This window comes from Hordeum vulgare, chromosome 3H (genome assembly GCF_904849725.1).
Source record: "Hordeum vulgare subsp. vulgare chromosome 3H, MorexV3_pseudomolecules_assembly, whole genome shotgun sequence".
In the NCBI taxonomy this organism is placed as follows: Eukaryota; Viridiplantae; Streptophyta; class Magnoliopsida; order Poales; family Poaceae; genus Hordeum; species Hordeum vulgare.
The window spans coordinates 211716154-211739076 of NC_058520.1; positions in this window are offsets into that span (position 1 = coordinate 211716154).

Genomic DNA, 22923 nt, shown 5'->3' on the forward strand with positions numbered 1-22923 from the left:
AAACAGAAGGAATAAAAATCAAGGGCGGGTCAGCTTTGGTTACCTTGGGCGCCGGGTTGATCTTGCAGAAGGGCTTAAGGCCGATTTGGCCGCACTTTCCTGCGGGCTCGCCGGTCAGTTTTTTGATGATGGCGACGATGTCTTTCTCCGTTAATGATGTGTGAAAGTAGCATTGGGGATGATCCAGAGTGCCGTCAAATTCACACATTAGACCATCTCGGCGGCTCAGAGGAAGAATCCGCCATTCGACCCAGCAGTGGATCAGGTCAACCCCGGTAAGACCATTGTTCGTCAAGGATCTCAGTTCAGACAAAATTGGGATGAACTCCGAATCTTCTTCCTCGGTGAGCTTGTCGGGGAGCTTGAAGTTAACCGGAAGGCGGGTTGCCCTGTAGCCCAGAAGTTTGTTCTCACCAACAGGGGACGTTTCTTTACAATAAAACCAAGATTCACCCCAGCCCTTGGGATGGCTAGGCATGGTGAGTGAAGGAAATGGACTGTCCCTACGGCGCTAGACGTTGACACCGCCGAGTTCCAAACTGGGGCCGTTGTGGAATTCCGTCTGGCGATTCAGATGGAAAAAGTGCCAGAATAGAGGAACGGAAGGCTCGATCCGCAGATAAGCTTCGCAAAGGACTTGGAACTGACTCAAGTTGCTTATGGAATTGGGTCCCAAATCCTGGAGTCGGACATTCATGAAGGTCAAAGCGTCCCTAAGAAATTTGGATCCGGGCGGCTTAAAACCCCGTTCCAAGTGTTCCACAAAGACTACTATTTCCCCTTCTTTGGGGTTGGGGAGATCTTCTCCCAACCCGGTGTGCCATCCAATGACATCTTGAGGATCCAAACAGCCGGCTTTCACGTAATTAGCTAGAACAGCATCATCAACTTTGGTAGGAAGCCAATCGCTCTTGAAAACGGCACCCATGCTACAAGTAGGTAGAAGTATGGTATTACATGTCTCGAACATCTACTGTGTGAATCAGGATCAGTTCATATTAACCCGCCAGACTAAGAGGCTGGGTTGGGTTGATGTGGCGACTTATCGAAGTAGGGCTATTTCCAAAGGCAATATTACTGTGGATGGTAAGGTCTATTCGTTCCGAAGCACTAAGGGGGGGATGAAGGTTACAAACAGTTTTTTACAAACAGTGAATGAGGAATGGATCTGCCGAACAGATATAAGACCTACGAATATGGCTGAGCATGAACAATATATTATCAGGTAATGCCCCTCGTTTGGAGAAGGTATTGTATTCAGAAAATCGCAAGAACAACGAATGGCTAAAATTATTCGAAGCACTGGCTACCCTAGCGGCGCTCAGACTCATCGATTCGAGGGAGATAAATGACTACGAGCGGAAAGCTTCAAAGCTACGGCAATGGCGAAGATACGAGCAAAGAATAAACCTACTCCTTAGAGGGGGAACGAGGACCTAACCTGATGCTCTCGGTCGAAGAAGACCGGCGGTGACGGAGATCGCCGGGGAAGCGCGGGGGTCCCGACGAACGAAGAGGCCTTCGGCGGCGGCGGAGCTCGGGGCAAGCGGCGAGGTTGTCGGTGATGGTGCGATGGACAATAACGGCGGACGGATTGACCGAGGTGCGAAGCTTGACGACGGCGACGGCTTGCGGGCGGCGCTGGAGCTCCTCGAACGGGGGCGGAAGTTGCGGCCGGCGGCGAAACCCTCGGAAAGCGGTGCGGTCTTCTGTTGCGATAATGGGGGGGGACTGACGAGACTGGTAGGTGGCCAGCGCCAGCCCTGTCCCTTCCACCTATTTATCAGGACGGGCGCTGGAATCAAGGCGTCGTGAGCGGCAACCATTTGGGAATAAAAGATTCGCCATGATGACGTCCAAAATTTTTGGGATAATGATGCACTAAATGATCCGTTGGGATAATGATGTAATCGAGGGCTAAGGAAGGTGCTGACGGGAAATGCATTGGCGACTCAAAGATTTTTCCGGTACCGGTTGGCGAGTTAAAATTTCTGGCGTATGGAGGAACACGAAGGAGTGAATCACCTTCAACTAAAGCAGAAGCATTGGCATGAAGATTCAAGTCAATTTGGGGCCTAATGTTGCGGATATTGCTTATTAAGTGACCCACCCAATATTAGCCGGGTTACTAGTAAGGCGATTCATCATTTGGGCTAGTTGGGCCTCAGCCTGGGCGGTTCAAGGCCGCGGGATGGTTATGATTTATGGAAGGTCTTTGGGTTTTGCAAGACGGCGACTCAGAGACCGCGGTGGTCACGATTTGTAAACAGGAAGGGACTCTTGTAAAACCCTAAAGCCTCGACCTCTATATAAAGGCGAGCCTGAAGGGGGATAGATAGGTTAGAAATCATCGAGTGCTAGGTTAGGCGAGGTACGCCTTTCTTGTAATCGAATCCACATCAATACACGCCAAGCAGGACGTAGGCTATTACCTCCACACGAGGGGCCGAACCTGGGTAACCCGCCGCGTTCCTCCTATTCAACCCCTTTGAGTCGCCACCAAAGTGCGATGGCTCCCATACTAAGTCCTTTCACGAGGACATCTGCCGTGACAAAACCACGACAGTTACCGAATGTTGTTTGAAGTCCCGGATGAGATCACGGACGTCACAAGGGTTTCCGAGATGGTCCGGAAACGAAGATTGATATGTAGGATGACCTCATTTGAGTACCGGAAGGTTTTCGGAGTTACCGGGAATGACGAATGGGTTTCGGATGTTCACCGGGGGGGCAACCCACCTCGGGGAAGCCCATAGGCCTTGGGAGTGGCGCACCAACCCTTAGTGGGCTGGTGGGACAGCCCAAGAAGGCCCTATGCGCCATAGGAAGAAAATCAAAGAGAAAAGAAAAAAAAGGAGGAGGTGGGAAAGGGAAGAAGGACTCCACCTTCCAAACCAAGTTGGATTCGGTTTGGAAGGGGATACCTTCCCCCCTTGGCTCGGCCGACCCCCTTGGGGCCCCTTGAGCCCCTAGGCAAGGCGCCCCCTCTTCCCCCTATATATACGGAGCATTTAGGGCTGATTTGAGACAACTTTGCCACGGCAGCCCGACCACATATCTCCACGGTTTTACCTCTAGATCGCGTTTCTGCGGAGCTCGGGCGGAGCCCTGCTGAGATAAGATCATCACCAACCTCCGGAGCGCCGTCACGCTGCCGGAGAACTCATCTACCTCTCCGTCTCTCTTGCTGGACCGAGAAGGCCGAGATCATCGTCGAGCTATACGTGTGCTGAACGCGGAGGTGCCGTCCGTTCGGCACTAGATCGTGGGACTGATCGCGGGACGGTTCGCGGGGCGGATCGAGGGACGTGAAGACGTTCCACTACATCAACCGCGTTCTTAACGCTTCTGTTGTGTGGTCTACAAGGGTACGTAGATCGAACTTCCCCTCTCGTAGATGGACATCACCATGATAGGTCTTCGCGCGCGTAGGAAAATTTTTGTTTCCCATGCGACGTTCCCCAACAGTTATTGACCTGAGAGTGTCTCAGGTCATGTCTGCATAGTTCTCGAACCCGCAGGGTCTGCACACTTAATGTTTGGTGATGTTTCGGTATAGTTGAGTTATAGGTGTTGGTGACCGAAGGTTGTTCAAAGTCCCTGATGAGATCCTGGATGCCATGAGGAGCTCTGGAATGGTCCGGAGGTAAAGATTGATATATAGGAAGTCCTGTTTTGGTCAGAGGAAAAGTTTTGGGCTCATCGATAGTGTACCGGGAGTGCCGGGAGGGTACCGTGGGACCATCGGGAGGGGTGTGACGACCCAAAGGCTTCATGTGTCGTGCGAGGAGGTAGACCAGCTCCTAGTTGGCTGGCCAAATCCACCACTAAGGGCCCATGTGGCTGGAGTGGAGGAATAAGGCAAAAAGCCAAAAGGTGGAAAGGGTTTCTAAATTAGGAAGGAGTCCTAACAGGATTCCACCTCCCTTGGAGGAGGAGGATTCCTCCCTTGTTGGCTGTGCTAATCCTCTCCTTGGAGGAGGGGCCAAGGCATCCTCTCCTTTTCTTCCTCTTATATATATTAGAGGTTTTAGAGGTGAGGGCTAACCCTAATTGCCACGTGCTCCTTCTACTTCTCTCTAGATCTTTTTCTCCTCTAGTTTAGTTCGACAGTTCTTAGGCGAAGCCCTGCTAGATTAGTTCACCACCACCACCGCCGTGTCGCCGTGATGGCGAACTCATGTACCTCTCCACCCCTCTTGCTGGATCAAGAAGGCGTTGATCTTCATCGAGCTGTACATGTGCTGAACGCGGAGGTACCGTTCGTTCGACACTAGATTGGGATGGATCGTGATGGGATCGCGGGACGGATCATCATGAGATCGCGGGATGGGCTGCGATTTGGGTCGCGAAGATGTACCACTACATCAACCGCGTTATATACGCTTCCGCTTAGCCTCCTTAGTCTTTTCTTGATTCGGCGGTACTGTTGGATAGAAGCAGCCCAAACCAAGTTTACTCGTACGTTTACGAGAGACCGGTTTCATCGACTAACATGCAACTTGTTGCATAAATATGACTGGCGGGTGTCTGTTTCTTCAACTTTAGTTGAATTGGATTTGACCGAGGCGGTCCTTGGAGAAGGTTAAATAGCAATCTGCATATCACCGATGTGGCTTTGTGTAAGTAAGATGGATCATACTAGATACCCATAACAACGACGTAAAATTTGTAACAACAAATTAGAGGACGTCTAACTTGTTTTTGTAGGGAATACATGCGATATGATATGGACAATGACATGATATGATATATTGGATGAATGAGATGATCATGTTGTAATAGTTAAATATCGACTTGCACGTCAATGCTACGGCAACCGGCAGGAGCCATAGGGTTGTCTTTAAATTTATTTTGCACTTGCAGATGCTGTTGCTATATGGCTATGATGTAGCTTTAGTAGTAAGAACACAAATAGCAAGACAACCTCGACGGCAGCACGATGATGGAGAACATGGTGTGGCGCCAGTGACGATGGAGATCATGACGGTCCTTTAATATTGGAGATAAAGAAGAACAAGTTCATGGCCATATCATGTCACTTATGATTTACATGTGTTGTTAATCCTTTTTTGCACCTTGTTTTGCTCAGGACGACGGTAGCATTATAAGGTGATCCCTCAATAAAATTTCACGAAAAAATTGTGTTCTCGCCACCTGTTCACCATTGCGACAGTTCGTCGTTTCGAGACACCACGTAATGATCGGGTGTGATAGACTCAATGTTCACATAAAATAGGTGCAATACAGTTGCACACGCAAAACACTCAGGTTAAACTTGACCAGCCTAGCATGTACAGACATGGCCTCAGAACACAAGAGACCAAAAGGTTGAACATGAATCATATAGTTGATATGATCAACATGGATATGTTTACCATTGAAGCTAAACTCAACTCACGTGATGATCAGTCTTGAGTTAGTGAATATGGATCATGCGACACTCGAATGACTAAAGGGATGTCAATTTGAGTGGGAGTTCTTAAGTAATATGATTAATTGAACTCATTATCATGAACATATTCAAAAATGCTTTGCAAATTATGTTGTAGCTTGCATTGTAGCTCTATTGTTTTAGATATGTTCCTAGAGAAAATTTAGTTGAAAGATGATAGTAGCAATTATGCGGATTGGGTCCGTAAACTGAGGATTGTCCTCATTGCTGCACAAAAGGCTTATGTCCTCAACGCACCGCTCGGTGTGCTGAACCCCGAACGTCATGTGTCGATGTTGCGAACATCTGGCATACACATTTTTTATGACTACATGACTGTTCAGTGCATAATCCTTAAACGGCTTAGAATTGAGGCGTTGAAGACGTTTCGAACGTCTCGGGACATACGAGATGTTCCAAGGGATGAAATTGGGATTTCAAGCCCGTGCCCTTGTTGAGAGGTATGAGACCTCCGACAAGATTCCTTGTCTACAAAGTAAGGGAGAAAATATCAATCGTTCAGCTACAATCGTTCAGCTACAATTCCTTGTCTACAAAGTAAGGGAGGTATGCTCAGATTGTCTAAGTGCTACAATCGCTTGAATCGAGTGGGAGTTGATCTTCGAAATGAGATAGTGATGGTTCTCCAAAGTCACTGCCACCAAGCTACTAGAGCTTCGTGATGAACTATAACATATGAGGGATAGATATGATGATCCTTGAGCTATTCGTGATGTTTGACACCGCGAAAGTAGAAATCAAAAAGGAACATCAATTGTTGATGTTTAGTCAAACCACTAGTTTCAAGAAGGGCAAACGTAAGAAGGGATACTTCATGAAACGGCAAACTAATTTCTTTTCTAGTGAAGAGACCCAAGGTTGAATTCAAACCCGAGACTAAGTGCTTCTGTAATGAGGGGAACAATCAGTGAAGAGGAACTACTCTAGATACTTGGTAGATGAGAAGGCTGGGAAAGTCGACAAAAGTATATTGGATATACAAGTACGCCTAGTAGCACCAGGGTATTAGATACCGGTTCGGTTGCTAAGTGTTAGTAACTCGAAATAAAAGATATGGAACAAATAGACACTACATAAAGGCGAGGTGACAATATGTGTAGGAGGTGTTTCCAAGGTTGATGTGACCAAATCGCACACTCCCTCTACCATAGGGATTAGTGTTAAACCTAAATAATTGTTATTTGGTGTTTGCGTTGAGCATAGACATGATTAGATTGTGTTTATCACAACGAGGTTATTCATTTAAAGAGAATAATGGTTACTCTTTTTGTTTGAATAGTACCTTCAATCGTCTTGCATGTAAAATGAATTGTTTGTTGAATCTCGATTGTAGTGATACACATGTTCATAATATTGATGCCAAAAGATACAAAGTAGTAATGATAGTACCACTTAATTGTGGCACTCTCGCTTGAGTCATATTGGTATAAAACACACAAAGAAGATCCATACCGATGGATCTTTGGGCTCAGTCGTTTTTGAAACGTTTGAGACATGCGAACCATGTCTATTGGTGTAAATGGATGAACAAACTCCATGCAGATGGATCATTTGGACTCACTTGATTTTGAATCACTTGAGATGTGCAAATCATGCCACATGGGCAAGATGACTAAATACCTCGTTTTCAATGAGATGGAACAAGATAATAAATTATTGGTAGTAATACATTTTGATTTATGCAGTCCAATGTGTGTTGAGGCACGCAGTGGATATCGTTATGTTCTTACTATACATATGATTTCAGTAGATACTGGTATATTTATTTGATGAAACACAAGTCTAAATAATTTAAAGGTTCAAATAATTTCAGAGTGAACTTGAAGATCGTCGTGAAAAAAGGATAAAATATCTATGATATGATCGTAGAGATGAATATCTGATTTGCAAGTTTGGTACACATTTAATACAATGTGGAAATTGTTTCACAATTAATGCCACCTCGAACACCATGGTGTGATGGTGTGTCCAGACGTCATAGCCGCGCCCTATTGGTTATGGTGCATACTATATGTCTCTTATCGAATTAGCAATATCTTTTTAGGTTAGGCAGTACAGACAACCGCATTCGCTTTAAATAGGGCACTACGTAATTCCGTTCAGATGACACCGTATGAACTATGGTTTGGAGAAACCTAAACTGTCGTTTCTTAAAAGTTTGGGGCTGTGACACTTATGTGAAAAAGTTTCAGCCTGATAAGCTCGAACCCAAACCGGATAAATGCATGTTCATAGGATACCCAAAATAGTTGCGTATATCTCCTATCTTTTATCCCGAGGGAAAGTGTCTGTTTCTAGAAATGGGTCATTTCTCGTTGAAAAGTATCTCTCGAAAGAATTGAGTGGGAGGATTGTGGAACTTGATGAGATTATTACACCATACCTTCAACCAGTGTGTAGCAGGAACAGGAAGTTGTTCCTAGGGCACCTACACCAATTGAAGTGGAAGCTGATGAAAGTGATCATGAAGCTTCAGGATCAAGTTACTACAAACCTCGTACGTCGACAAGGTCACTTACTGCTCCAGAGTGGTATGCTAACCCTGTCTTGGAGGTCATCTTGTTGGAGAACCATGAAGCTACGAGCTATGGATAAGCGATGGTGGGTCTGCATTCTAACAAATGGCTGGAAGCCATAAAACCCGAGAGATGATCCATGTATGAAAACAAAGTGTAGACTCTGGAAGAACTACTTGATTGTCGTAAGACTGTTAAGTACAGATGGATCTTCAAAAGGAAGACAAACGATGATGGTGAAAAGTCATCATTAAGAAAGCTCGACTTGTCGCAAAGATGTTTCCGACAAGTTCAAAGAGTTGACTATGATGAGACTTTCTCACCCGTAGCGATGCTAAAAGTTTGTTGGAATTATGTTAGAAGTTGCTGCATTATTTATGAAATCTTGCTGATAGGATGACAAAAGATTGTTTCCTCGACGGTTTCCTTGAGGAAAGATTGTATGTCATACAATCATAATGTTTTTTCGATCCTAAGGATGCTACCAAGTACGCAAGCTCCAACGATCCTTCTATGGACTAGAGCAAGCATCTTGGAGTTGGAATATACGCTTTGATGAGATGACCAAAGTTTTTGGTTTTATACAAAGTTTACGAGAAACTTGTATTTCCGAAGAAGAGAGTGGGAGCACTATAGAATTCCTGATAAATATATGTGGTTGACATATTTTGATCGGAAATAATGTAGAATTCCTAGAAAGCATAAAGGATTGTTTGAAAGGAGTGTTTCAAAGGAAAACCTGGATTAAGCTACTTGAACATTGAGCATCAAGATCTATGGAGATAGATCAAAGCGCTTAATAGAACTTTCAATGAAATGCATGCCTCGACAAGTTTTTGAAGGAGTTCAAAATGGATCGACAAAGAAGGAGTTCTTGGCTGTGTTGTAAGGTGTAAATTTGAGTAAGACTCAAAGCCTGACCACGACAGAGGAAAGAGAAAGGATGAAGGTCGTCCCCTATGCCTTAAGCCGTAGGCTCTAAATTATGCCATGATGTGTACCACACGTGATATGTGCGTTGCCATGAGCCTATCAAGGGGTACAAAGAGCGATCCAAGATTGAATCGCTGAACATCGGCCAAATTTGTCCTTAGTAATTAGTGGACTAAGGAATTTTTCTCGATTATGGAGGTGATTAAAAAGTTCGTCGTAAAGAGTAACGTCGATGCAAGCTTTGACACTAATCCGAATAACTGTGAGTAGTAAACCGGATTCGTATAGTGGAGCAGTCATTTGGAATAGTTCCAAATGGCGTGTGGTAGCAGCATCTATAGGATGAAATAGAGATTTGTAAAACACACATGGATCTGAACGGTTCAGACCCGTTGACTAAAAACCTCTCTCCAAAGCAAGACATTATCGAATCCCAGAACTGTATGGGTGTTAGATTCGTTGCAATCACGTAGTGATGTGAACTAGATTATTGACTCGAGGGCAAGTGGGGGACTATTGGAAATATGCCCTAGAGGCAATAATAAATTGGTTATTATTATATTTCCTTGTTCAATATAATCATTTATTCTCCATGATAGAATTGTATTGGTTGGAAACTCATATACATGTGTGGATACATAGACAACACACTGTCCCTAGTGAGCCTCTAGTTGACTAGCTCATTAGGAGAATGATGTGATGGACAAGACCCAAACTATGAACGTAGCATATGATCGTGTCAGTTTATTGCTACTGTTTTCTGCATGTCAATGTATCTGTTCCTATGACCATGACATCATACAACTCCCGCAGTAGCGTAGCCAACTTAATAATCCAGGGTGGTCCAATAGTAAAACTTTCATTTGTATTTAATTACCCACATTAAATTTTACTCATTTTTTCCTATAATATATAGGTTGTAGATAAATTTCAGGGTGGTCCATGGACCACACGGACCCCCCCAGCTACGCCACTGAACTCCCGGACACCGGAGGAATACCTTGTGTGTATGAAATGTCGCAACGTTACTGGGTGACTATAAAGGTGCTCTACAGGTATCTCCGAAGGTGTTTGTTGGGTAGGCATTGATCAAGACTGGGATTTGTCACTCCGTATGTCACGCCCAAGATGCGACCCTATCCTCAATTTGGCACGAAGGCCTTGTCAGGGATAGAAGTGCATCTCGTCGTGTTGCAAGAATGGATATCGTCACAAGTACATGTACTGAAAAGAAGAGATATATATACAGAGTTGGCTTACACTCGCCACAAGCTACATCAGAGTCACATCAGTACATTACATAATCATCACGGGTAAGAGCAGGGTTCGACTACGAACGAAAACAAACGAGAAAAATAAGAACAACGTCCATCCTGGCTATCCCAGGCTGTCGGCCTGGAACCCATCCTAGATTGATGAAGAAGAAGAAGAAGAAGCAACTCCAAATGTACAACAAACACGCTCGCGTCACGTAACCTTTACTTGTAACTACAACTGGTGTTGTAGTAATCTGTGAGTCACAGGGGGACTCAGCAATCTCATTTCCAAAGGTATCAAGACTAGCAAAGCTTAATGGGTGGGGCATGGTTAAGTGGTGAGGTTGCAGCATCGACTAAGCATATATTTGGTGGCTAGCTTACGAATACCAGAAATAAGAGGGGGATGATCTACGCATGACGGACGTGAACTACTGATGATCAAATGAATGATCCTGAACACCTACCTATGTCAGGCATAACCCCACCGTGTCCTCGATCGGAGAAGGAACACACGAAAGAGACAGTCACGGTTACGCACACAGTTGGCAAATTTTTAATTAAGTTAACTTCAAGTTATCTAGAACCAGTGTTAAACGAAGTTTCCACGTTGCCACATAACCGCGGGCACGGCTTTCCGAAAGACTTAACCCTGCAAGGGTGCTCCAACTAGTCCATCACAAATTACCACAAGCCGCGTAGAAATCCTCAATCACGAAACTCGCGATCTCGTTGGATTCCCTAGTGGAAAACCTCAACTTTGAGATTACCCAAAGCATCACCGGAATCCCGATGCACAAGATATTTCGGGAAAGGTAAACCTAATCCAGCAAGGCCGCCCGACGTGTCGACGAACCTGATAGGAGCCGCGTATCTCGTTCTCAGGACACGACGGATGGGTCACACTAGGAGAACCAAACCTCGGATTGCCCCACGGTTGCCCCGTAGTCTGCCAGTTTGGACCAACCCTCATGAGGAGCACTGGCCCGGGGGTTGATTAAATTTCCTCGGGTGCCGGCGGGTCCCTATGCATTATTATTAGGTTATTAGGCAAATGTAGTACCGAAGTTGGGCCTTGCCAGACCAGTCTTAATCTAAAACGAATTATCAAGGGGGTCCCCATAACAACGCCGATCGTGTTAGGAGCGCTCAAATATGGATCATAACACCGGTAGCCGAAAACTAAGGGGGCAAAGGTGGAACAAAACACCAGGCTAGAAAAGGGCCGAGCCTTCCACCTTTTACCAAGTATATAGGTGCATTAAATTAAATAGCATTAGTATGGTGATATAACAAGGAACCCATGTTTTTGCATGGAAGCATCTGCGTCTGCAACTAGCAACGCTAACACAGGGTTAAGAAAGCAGTAACATAGCCAATCAGTGGTTTGCTAGGTTGAACAGGTTGAAGGTTTCATGGCATTGTTGAGAGGCTGATATTTAAGAAGTGGTAGGCAACGAGACATAAACGATAGCAACGGTAAAACTAGCATGGCAATGATAGTAATGGTATTTGGGGAAATGATCATCTTGCCTGAGATCCCGCTTGGAAGAAGAATGCCTCCGTGAAGCAGACGAACCAACGTAGTCGAACGGGTCCTCACAATCCAGTACGCTGCGGAACTCTATCGAGACGAAGCAAACCGGAAACACAAATCAACACACGATATACACCACACGATGCACAACACATATGATGCATGAGCAGTTGAACACATGCAAGACATGGCATGTCAAGTCACACAATCTAACACTACACGTTAAGTGAAGTTCAATATGCAACAAGTTGCATATTGACGAAACTCCATGTTGATTTATTTAGTTCTATCCCAATTAGGTACACGGCAATATTAAATGTGATTAAACATGGAATGAGGTGAAGTGCAATTAATCTACCTATCTAGGCATTTTAAATGAGGTCGGAAATGACATATAGCACCTCCAAGACGACCTCACATGTTAATTTACAATTCTGTGCAGATCTGAACTAATGCATTTAATTAATTGTTAAACAGCAAAACAAATATGTTCACATGATTCTACGTGTCATTTCAAGCAACCTACCCATAAAGAACATCTCCAACGGAGCTACGGTTCAAAAGATACAAGCACCGCAAGATATGATGGCATGAATGCAAAATGTGTGCAACGACAGTCACGAGCACTTCAACACATGCAACCAACAAGAGAGAAATGGAACTATACGAGATTCTAAGCAAGTTTCATGTAGGACACGTTCAAACCGGAGCTACGGTTCAAAAACTACGAGCAAAGCAAGATATCACTACAAACAGCCAAAATCAGCCACATAGCATATTCTACGCCCCACAACTACGGCTACACAACTCCGATATGCCCAAGCAAGGCATGGCACGGAAGAGGGCAAGACGCACTACTACAAACAACTAACAACAACTAGCATGGCATCACGGATCACTAAGGGAAGAAGACACAAAATGGCATCCCACGCACTATTTCAGAGTTAGTGAAAATCACACCTCATGAAAGTGCAGTTTTCGATCTGAAGCAATATTGACAGCAGAAAAACCTATATCTAAAGGACTCCAAATGGCATGAAAATTTACAGCATGCTAGAGAAACACAAGGGGTACAACTAACTCCATTGGACCAACCTCAAAAGAGCTACAGATCACAAGATGCAAGCAAGACAAGACAGCAACAAAATAATAACAGATTCCAAACATAGAAATATTTCAGCTCCTCCAAATCAGCACTATTTCTAGCAACTCGAGAGTGAGCAAACCACACCTAAACATGCATTTCTATTGCAACTAAAAATACCAGGGGCTAGTATAAACATCCAAGAACAACTCCCTAATTGACAACTCCTTCAAACGAAGCACGGATTAAATCCTGCGAATTATACAAATGGGCATCACGATGAAATATCGTGCGAACTAACTTACTCAAAAGCTAAAACTAATTGCACAGAAAAATCCATGGGATTTTTCTACCCCGGAAATATATAAAATATGTGGGGTTGCACAACAATATAATGCCACACGAAAAAGGCGAGAAAATAACCTATACATAGGAAAATAAACTACCGACAATCCCTACGCGCAAAAATATCAAAGGCCGCTCTAAATTACATGGAGAAATGGTCCCTAAAACATGGACATATAATCTACGGCATCCGAGCAATTCGAACTCGCGCGGAAAATAAATACGGGCACTATTCTAATGGGATAGCACGTTACTCTAGGCAAACAGTGGGTCAAACCTCATCAAATATTTATGCAAGTTGCAAAAACGGATACTACGCGAAATTCTACACCAAATCCATATACTACACGCCTCAAATCGACTAACGGATTAAAACCTACGAACGTTTTAATATTACTATATATCCTGAAATCTAACTAAATCGAAAACGTCAATAAAACCTATTGGACCGGAAAGTTGGGCGCTACATAGATATCATGCACAGGGGGGGAGGAATAGAGGCTCACCTCGGGAAAAGGCCTCTTGGGCCGGCCTGGTGCAGCAGAGGTGGAGTGGGCCTCGGGGGTGAACCGGCCAAAGCACTCGCGATGGCGAGCGAGGCCCAGGCGCGGTCACGGGCACGTCCTCCTCGCGAGCTCCCCACGGCAGGAGCTCTTGGCGCGTCGGTTGCAGGTACACGGGGCGGCACCGGCGAGGGACTTCCGGCGAGCGGGGGAATCCACGGGAGCACAGAGAAGTGGGGCTGGCCGGAGGGGACCAGATCCGGGGGTTGCCGGCCCGGATCTGGGGACGGGAGGCGGCGGCAGAGCTCCGGTTGGGGCGAGGCTCCGGAGCGGCGGCTGGGGCCCCGCAGGCGGCGGGAGGCGGACGGAGGAGGCGGATCTGGGTACGGGAGGCGGCTCGATGGCTCGGGGGCGACGAGGTGCTGCGGGCAAGAGGCGCTCGGGAGGCCGGCGGCGCACGGCACCACGGGGCGTGGCACGGGACAGGGGTGAGAAGCCGGCGGCGCGAATCCGGGCCCGGGGCGGGCCGGCTGCGGGCTCGGGCGGGCCCCCGACGGCTGGGCTGGAGGGAGGAGAGAGAGTGAGGGGGAATTAGGGTTTGAGGGGCACGGATCCCGAGGGAGAGAGAAAGGGTTTGTCTAAATAATGCATGGGGGTCTATTTATAGGAAAAAGGGGGGACTAGGTTAACCGGAATCGCGCTCCGGATCCAACCGTGCGGTTGGATTCGGACGATTCCGCACGCGGCAATGTGTACGTGGCCGTGTAGGGTGGTTTACCGAAGACGAGAGGGGGAACGGGCGGCGCGGCAACGAATTTTAAAACACCGACAAACGTCCGACGGTAGACCGAATACGGTGCCGCTACGGTCGACTGTTCGGGTACCAGACGGTCTCCGATTGCGACGAAAGTTGACAGGCGGCCTAGCTATAACTAATAAAGACCGCACATCAAATCTCAACCCTATCAGAGAAAGTTTTCAACACAATTTTAAAACAGGGTTTTGACGATGTCGCGGGCGCGTGCGTGTGCGGTCGGGCTCAGAACGGACAACAACGAGAACCGGCAACTAACAACGGATGCAAGTTTTGAAAACTGGCGGCAACGAAGATGCCGATGCAATGCTGATGATGCGCATGATGCGATGATGATGCGACAAATAATAAAAATATACACACGACAAAAACGGAAAGAAAAGGGAATCTTCTGGAATGTCGGCATCGGGCTGTCACAACTCTCCTACACTACAAGAGGATCTCGCCCCGAGATCCAAGAATGAAAGGGAGAGAGGATGAGAAAGAACAAGAGGTAAAACATAGTCGCTTCTTTGACAAACGAGTGAAACCAACGACCCTTGAAGGTTGCAAGGCGATGAGGAGTAAAATGAGAAACAAGCAAGAATTCACGGAAAATTTCGGCAGCACTTCGGTAGGAAAATGGGACAAAAAAATTTCGATAAGATGGAAGAAATAGACAATATACATGACAAACAACTAAATAGAACATGGGAACACCATGATCTTGATAGAACAACATAATAGATCCAAAAGAGCAACATCACAATGCCTTCGGAACAATAGAATATGAACTAGCTCATACGGAAGAAGAGAATGAAGAGAGAATGACAACTATCATCACAATAGAATTGAAGAGCCTCCGGATAGAGAATTGACAGAGTACTTGGAAAACCAACAACGAAAAGAACAAGATAGTAGTGGGCTTATGAAAATCATCTCAACATATATGAGGTGACAACCAACCACTAAAAGAAACAAGGATTGATTGGGAGAAACAAGATATGAGCAATTCTTACACCAAGAGCATACATTCAGAACTTGGATTAATGACAAGCACCATGATAGCAACAATCCATACGAAAAGCTTTAGGTGAGATCCAAACCAAGATAGCTCAATGAAGAAATCATGGGTTGAAATATCTCATCACCATAGAATTGGTGGGTTTAATTATCTCATTCTTGAGAGGAAAACTCTTCGAGGCTCCTACACTAACAAGAAGGCTATAATACCACTTCAAAGGATAAAGAAAGCACAATGCACTAAAAATGGAAGAGAAAGAATACTTGAGGTCCTCCAAGAGGAATGTTGAAGAACACTTTGAGAAAATTCACATCCTTGAAGAATCACCATGATGAGCCTCTGTATGAAAAGGACGATGCAAAGATAAGAAGGATGAAAGAATAAGATTGAAGCCTTGCCAAGATTTAGATGAAGCAACACGAAGAGATACTTGAGAAAACTTGGAACTCCGGAAAAGAAAGATAAGAACACTAGAGGAAAGGAATTGATATCACGAGCCACTCCGGAAGAAGAATTCAGATTACTATGAACAAGAATAAGAATTATATTATGCTTATCCTTCATCAAGTTTAATTGATGACAAGCAACGGATTTAGCATATGACTTACTCTTCTTGAAAAGATTGAGGGGAGATATGAGCACAAACTAGAAGAATTGTTGCAAGAAACGCCGGTGAGAATTGAAATGAATGAGGCAACCATGAATGACTGGAGATACAAGAGAATGAAGAGATCATGAGCCATCTGAGAGAAAACTAGAACAAGGCACCGGATAATTGACAGACTAACGAAGAAACAACCATTGAGAAGAATTGAGGATGAAAGCTGAAAGCTGAGAACGAAGAATCTTCTGAAATGATGGCCTTCGTAGGAACGAGAATGAAAACAACTCAGAAAACCACCGGATAGCGAGAAATGGATTCTCATGATTGGAACAAATTCAAGATGATAACATGAAGCTGAAATGACGAATCTGCAAGAGAATGGACCAAGATTCGAGAGAAACACTCCTTCGGTCTTGAAAGAAGAGAAGGATGAGAAGAACACCACCAAGAATTAATGAGACACTCTGGAATAAAGAAGAATGAAATGTTGAGCCAAATATGAGAATTAAATTCCAATAGATCTTGGAGAAGGGATATGACTGATGAAATTCATACTTACGTCATAGTTGAAAAGAATTAAAGATCTCCGGAAAGATTAGAAGAGACATATAAGATCCTGGGAAAAACCTGTGGGTTATGGGCCCACTCAAAGAAATCACTGTTGAAACAATTGCTAAAACGAGAGATATTGCACTGGTATAAGAAAACTGGATGAGGTTAGAACCTCGAAATAATTAAAAGAATTGAAAACGAGAAACTACTGAAATATCTTCAACACTCCAGATAGGATAGATAGAAAAGAAAACAAGATAGGCTGACAAGAAACTCCAACATAGGAAGAATTACAAGGATGAATAGGATATGATGAACACGGATAGCTGAATTAAATTCACCAGTAAGGATGACAAGAATGAACAAATATGACACGAATTCCTTGAGAATCTTCACAACGAATCACCGGGTAAGAGAGAAAGAACAGCGAGCCGAAGCACAAAGAAAAGAAAACTCTTGGATGAAAATTGAATCACTGAATAAAAGGGTGGGAGGGCGGGGAAAAACAAAGACAACTTGAGACAGATGAAACAACTCCGGAAATAATTCAGAGAATGATCTTGCAAAATTAGATAAGATTGAATTCAGTTGAAGAGAAGCACACCGGTTGAATGGATTTGATAAGATGACTCTGGTTGACAAAATTGATAAGACAATCAGATTAAGCAAAGAATTTGCATTTACACAAAAATATAAGAACACCACTTAGAAAAGATCTGAATTCACCACTTGACATCGAAGCAACTTGAATTACCATATTCAGCAAAAACAAAAGGTGCGGCTTATGAAACAAGCCAGAACAAACTCATGATGAAGATTTCGTCCGATATTTTCGTGGACAGGAATCCACTAGATGTCGAACCCCAACCTAACATCATGCATTTGTTGGAAGATTGTCCTATAAGAAACTACTTGAATTCCCACCTATGAATTCCCGAAATATATGGTCATGCAATCTGGTACACGGATACAAGGAGTAATATCACACAACTCCTATACTAACCCGTCACCTGTATCACATCCGTCAACACACAACCAGAATCTCGGACCTTCATCTACAACAGACCCTCGTGATCACAACGATACAAAGTATGGCAGTACTCCCGAACAATCTGCACCAGTACTGGGGACATCGGGGTTATCTGGCCACTACTAGTATTGAAGCAATTACGAACATCCTTCGTTCTGAGATACTAAGAAATCTGAATGATAACGATGTGCTCGAGAATCCCCTGGAGCTCAACTCCCCTGAGACTTAGAGCAGATAGGAGGCACCAAGACAGAACTCCGTCACATCGGCATCATATAGATTCCAAAAATATCCGCGTGATCCTAAAAAAAATTTGAGTGAGCAGAGGAGTAGAATAAATTATTACGTCAAGATTCCTCACCACAGCATAGAAGAGGAGAAAAAAGAATCCTACTCTCTGATATATAACTAGACTCAAAGTATTTTTCCACTAGACTCGACTCAGCCAAGTTCGATCAATCAAGGGGGCTCCTAGGTCGGTACGGCTCTGATACCAACTTGTCACGCCCGAGATGCGACCCTATCCTCAATTTGTGACGAAGGCCTCGTCAGGGATAGAAGCGCATCTCGTCGTGTCGCAAGAATGGATATCGTCACAAGTACATGTACTGAAAAGAAGAGATATATATACAGAGTTGGCTTACACTCGCCACAAGCTACATCAGAGTCACATCAGTACATTACATAATCATCACGGTAAGAGCAGGGTCCGACTACGGACAAAAACAAACGAGAAAAATAGGAACGATGTCCATCCTTGCTATCCCAGGCTGCCGGCCTGGAACCCATCCTAAATCGATGATGAAGAAGAAGAAGAAGCAACTCCAAATGTACAATCAACGCGCTCGCGTCACGTGACCTTTACCTGTACCTGCAACTGGTGTTGTAGTAATCTGTGAGCCATAGGGGGACTCAGCAATCTCATTTCCAAAGGTATCAAGACTAGCAAAGCTTAATGGGTGGGGCATGGTTAAGTGGTGAGGTTGCAGCAGCGACTAAGCATATATTTGGTGGCTAACTTACGAATACCAGAAATAAGAGGGGGATGATCTACGCATAACGGACGTGAACTACTGATGATCAAATGAATGATCCCGAACACCTACCTATGTCAGGCATAACCCCACCGTGTCCTCGATCGGAGAAGGAACTCACTAAAGAGACAGTCACGGTTACGCACACAGTTGGCAAGTTTTTAATTAAGTTAACTTCAAGTTATCTAGAACCAGTGTTAAACAAAGTTTCCACGTTGCCACATAACCGCGGGCACGGCTTTCCGAAATATTTAACCCTGCAGGGGTGCTCCAACTAGTCCATCACAAATTACCACAAGCCGCATAGAAATCCTCAATCACGAAGCTCGCGATCTCGTCGGATTCCCTAGTGGAAAACCTCAACTCTGAGATTACCCAAAGCATCACCGGAATCCCGATGCACAAGATATTTCGTCAAAGGTAAAACTAATCCAGCAAGGCCGCCCGACGTGTCGACGAACCCGATAGGAGCCGCGGATCACGTTCTCAGGACACGACGGATGGGTCACACTAGGAGAAACAAACCTCGGATTGCCCCACGGTGGCCCCGTAGTCTGCCAGTTTGGACCAACACTCATGAGGATCACTGGCCCGGGGGTTGATTAAATTTCCTCGGGTGCCGGCGGGTCCCTATGCATTATTATTAGGTTATTAGGCAAATGTAGTACCAAAGTTGGGCCTTGCCAGACCAGTCTTAATCTAAAACAAATTATCAAGGGCGTCCCCATAACAACCGCGATCATGTTAGGAGCGCTCAAATATGGAACATAACACCGGTAGCCGAAAACTAAGGGGGCGAAGTGTTGGGTAACGTAGCATAAATTCAAAATTTTCCTACGCTTATTCAGATCTTCCTATGGAGAGACCAGCAACGAGAGAGGGGTAAGAGCATCTTCGTACCTTTGAAGATCGCTAAGCGGAAGCGTTGCTAGAACGCGGTTGATGGAGTCGTACTCGCAGCGATTCCGATCTAGTGCCGAACAACGGCACCTCCGCGTTCAACACACGTGCAGCCCGGTGACGTCTCCCGCACCTTGATCCAGCAAGGAGGAGGGAGAGGTTGGGGAAAAAGACCAGCAACACGACGGCGTGGTGTTGGTGGAGAGACCAGGTCTCCCGGCAGGGCATCGCCAAGCGCAGGCAGAGAGGAGGAGGAAGAAGTGCAGGGCTGCGTCGAGGGAGAGGGAAAACCTTGTCCTCCAAAGGCCAAAAGTGCCCACTATATATAGGGGAAGGGGAGAGGGGGTGCCACCCCTAGGGTTCCCACCCTAGGGGGTGCGGCAGCCCTCCCAGATGGGGAAAGTGGCGGCCAGGGCAAGGAGGAGGGGTGGCGCACCCCTCCGGTGGGCCTAAGGCCCACCTTAGTTAGGGTTCCCCCCTTCCCCTTTTTTCTGGTGCACATGGGCTGGGTGGGGGGCGCACCAGCCCACTTAGGGGCTGGTTCCCTTCCCCACTTAGCCCATCTAGCCTCCCGGGGTCGTCATCCCCTTCGGTGGTCCCGGTGGTCCCGGTACGTTACCGGTGATGCCCGAAACAATTCCGGTGTCCGAAACCATCCGTCCTATATATCAATCTTTACCTCCGGACCATTCCGGAGCTCCTCGTGACGTCCGGGATCTCATCCGGGACTCCGAACAACTATCAGTAACCTCGTACAACAATTCCCTATAACCCTAGCGTCATCGAACCTTAACTGTGTAGACCCTACGGGTTCGGGAGACAGGCAGACATGACCGAGACACCTCTCTGGCCAATAACCATCAGCGGGATCTGGATACCCATGGTGGCTCCCACTAGCTCCACGATGATCTCATCGGATGAACCACGATGTCAAGGATTCAATCAATCCCGTATACGATTCCCTTTGTCTGTCGGTATAGAACTTGCCCGAGATTCGATCGTCGGTATACCTATACCTTGTTCAATCTCGTTATCGGTAAGTCTCTTTACTCGTTCCGTAGCACGTCATCGTGTGACTAACTCCTTAGTCACATTGAGCTCATGATGATGTTCTACCGAGTGGGCCCAGAGATACCACTCCGTCACACGGAGTGACAAATCCCGATCTCGATTCGTGCCAACCCAACAGACACTTTCGGAGGTACCCGTAGTGCACCTTTATGGTCACCCAGTTACGTTGTGACGTTTGATACACCCAAAGCACTCCTCCAGTATCCGGGAGTTGCACAATCTCACGGTCGAAGGAAAAGATACTTGACATTAGAAAAGCATTAGCATACGAACAATACGATCTAGTGCTAGGCTTAGGATTGGGTCTTGTCCACCACATCATTCTCCCAATGATGTGATCCCGTTATCAATGACATCCAATGTCCACGATCAGGAAACCATGATCATCTATTGGCTAACGAGCTAGCCAACTAGAGGCTTGCTAGGGACACATTGTGATCTATTCATTCACACATGTATTACTGTTTCCTGTTAATACAATTATAGCATGAACGATAGACGATTATCATGAACAAGGAAATATGATAACAACCATTTTATTATTGCCTCTAGGGCATATTTCCAACAGTCTCCCACTTGCACTGGAGTCAATAATCTAGTTACATTGTGATGTATCGAACACCCATAGCATTATGGTGTTGATCATGTTTTTCTCGTGGAAGAGGTTTAGTCAACGGGTCTGCAATATTCAGATCTGTGTGTACTTTACAAATATCTATCACTCCACTCTGGACATGGTCCTGGATGGAGTTGTAGCCGCGCTTGATGTGCTTCGTCTTCCGGTGAAACCTGGGCTCCTTGGCTATGGCAATGGCTCCAGTGTTATCACAGAAGAGTGTCATAGGACCCGACGCGCTTGGAACCACTCCAAAGTGGGTGATGAGCTCCTTCATCCAAATTCCTTCATGAGCCGCTTCTAAAGCAGCTATGTACTCCGCTTCACATGTAGATGCTGCCACGACTTCTTGCTTGCTGCTGCACCAGCTCACTGCCCCACCATTCAACACATATACGTATCCGGTTTGTGACTTAGAGTCATCCGGATCTGTGTCGAAGCTAGCGTCGACGTAACCCTTTACGACGAGCTCTTCGTCACCTCCATAAAAGAGAGATATTTCCTTAGTCCTTTTCAGGTACTTAAGGATATTCTTGACCGCTGTCCAGTGTTCCGCACCGGGATTACTTTGGTACCTCCATACCAAGCTTATCGCAAGGTTTATATCAGGTCTGGTACACAGCATGGCATACATTAGAGAGCCCACGGCTGAAGCGTAGGGGACAGAACTCATCTTCTCTCTATCTGCTGCCGTGGTCGGCGACTGAGTCTTACTCAATCTCATACCTTTCAAAACTGGCAAGAACCCTTTCTTTGAGTTTTCCATATTGAACTTCTTCAGTATCTTGTCAAGGTATGTACTTTGCGAAAGACCTATGAGGCGTCTCGATCTATCTCTATAGATCTTGATGCCTAATATGTATGCAGCTTCTCCAAGGTCCTTCATTGAAAAACTCTTGTTCAAATATGCCTTTATGCTCTCCAACATCTCTATATCATTCCCCATCAATAATATGTCATCCACATATAGTACGAGGAAAGCTACAGAGCTCCCACTCACTTTCTTGTACAAACAGGCTTCTCCGTAAACCTGTATGAACCCAAACGCTTTGATCACCTCATTAAAGCGAATGTTCCAACTCCGAGATGCTTGCACCAGCCCATAGATGGAGCGCTGGAGCTTGCATACTTTGTTAGCACCTTTAGGATCGACAAAACCTTCTGGTTGCATCATATAGAACTCTTCCTTAAGATTCCCGTTAAGGAACGCTGTTTTGACGTCCATTTGCCAAAATTCATAATCATAAAAGGCGGCAATTGCTAACATGATTCGGACTGATTTCAGCTTCGCTACGGGAGAGGAAGTCTCTTCGGAGTCAATTCCTTGAATTTATCAAAAACCCTTTGCGACAAGTCGAGCTTTCTAAACGGTTACATTACCGTTTGCATCAGTCTTCTTCTTGAAGATCCATTTATTTTCTATGGCTCGCCGGTCATCGGGCAAGTCCACCAAAGTCCATACTTTGTTCTCATACATGGATCCTATCTCGGATTTCATGGCTTCAAGCCATTTGTTGGAATCTGGGCCCGCCATTGCTTCTTCATAGTTCGAAGGTTCACCGTTGTCTAGCAACATGATTTCCATCACAGGGTTGCCGTACCACTCTGGTGCGGAGCGTACCCTTGTGATACTTCGCGGTTCAGTAGTAACTTGATCTGAAGCTTCATGA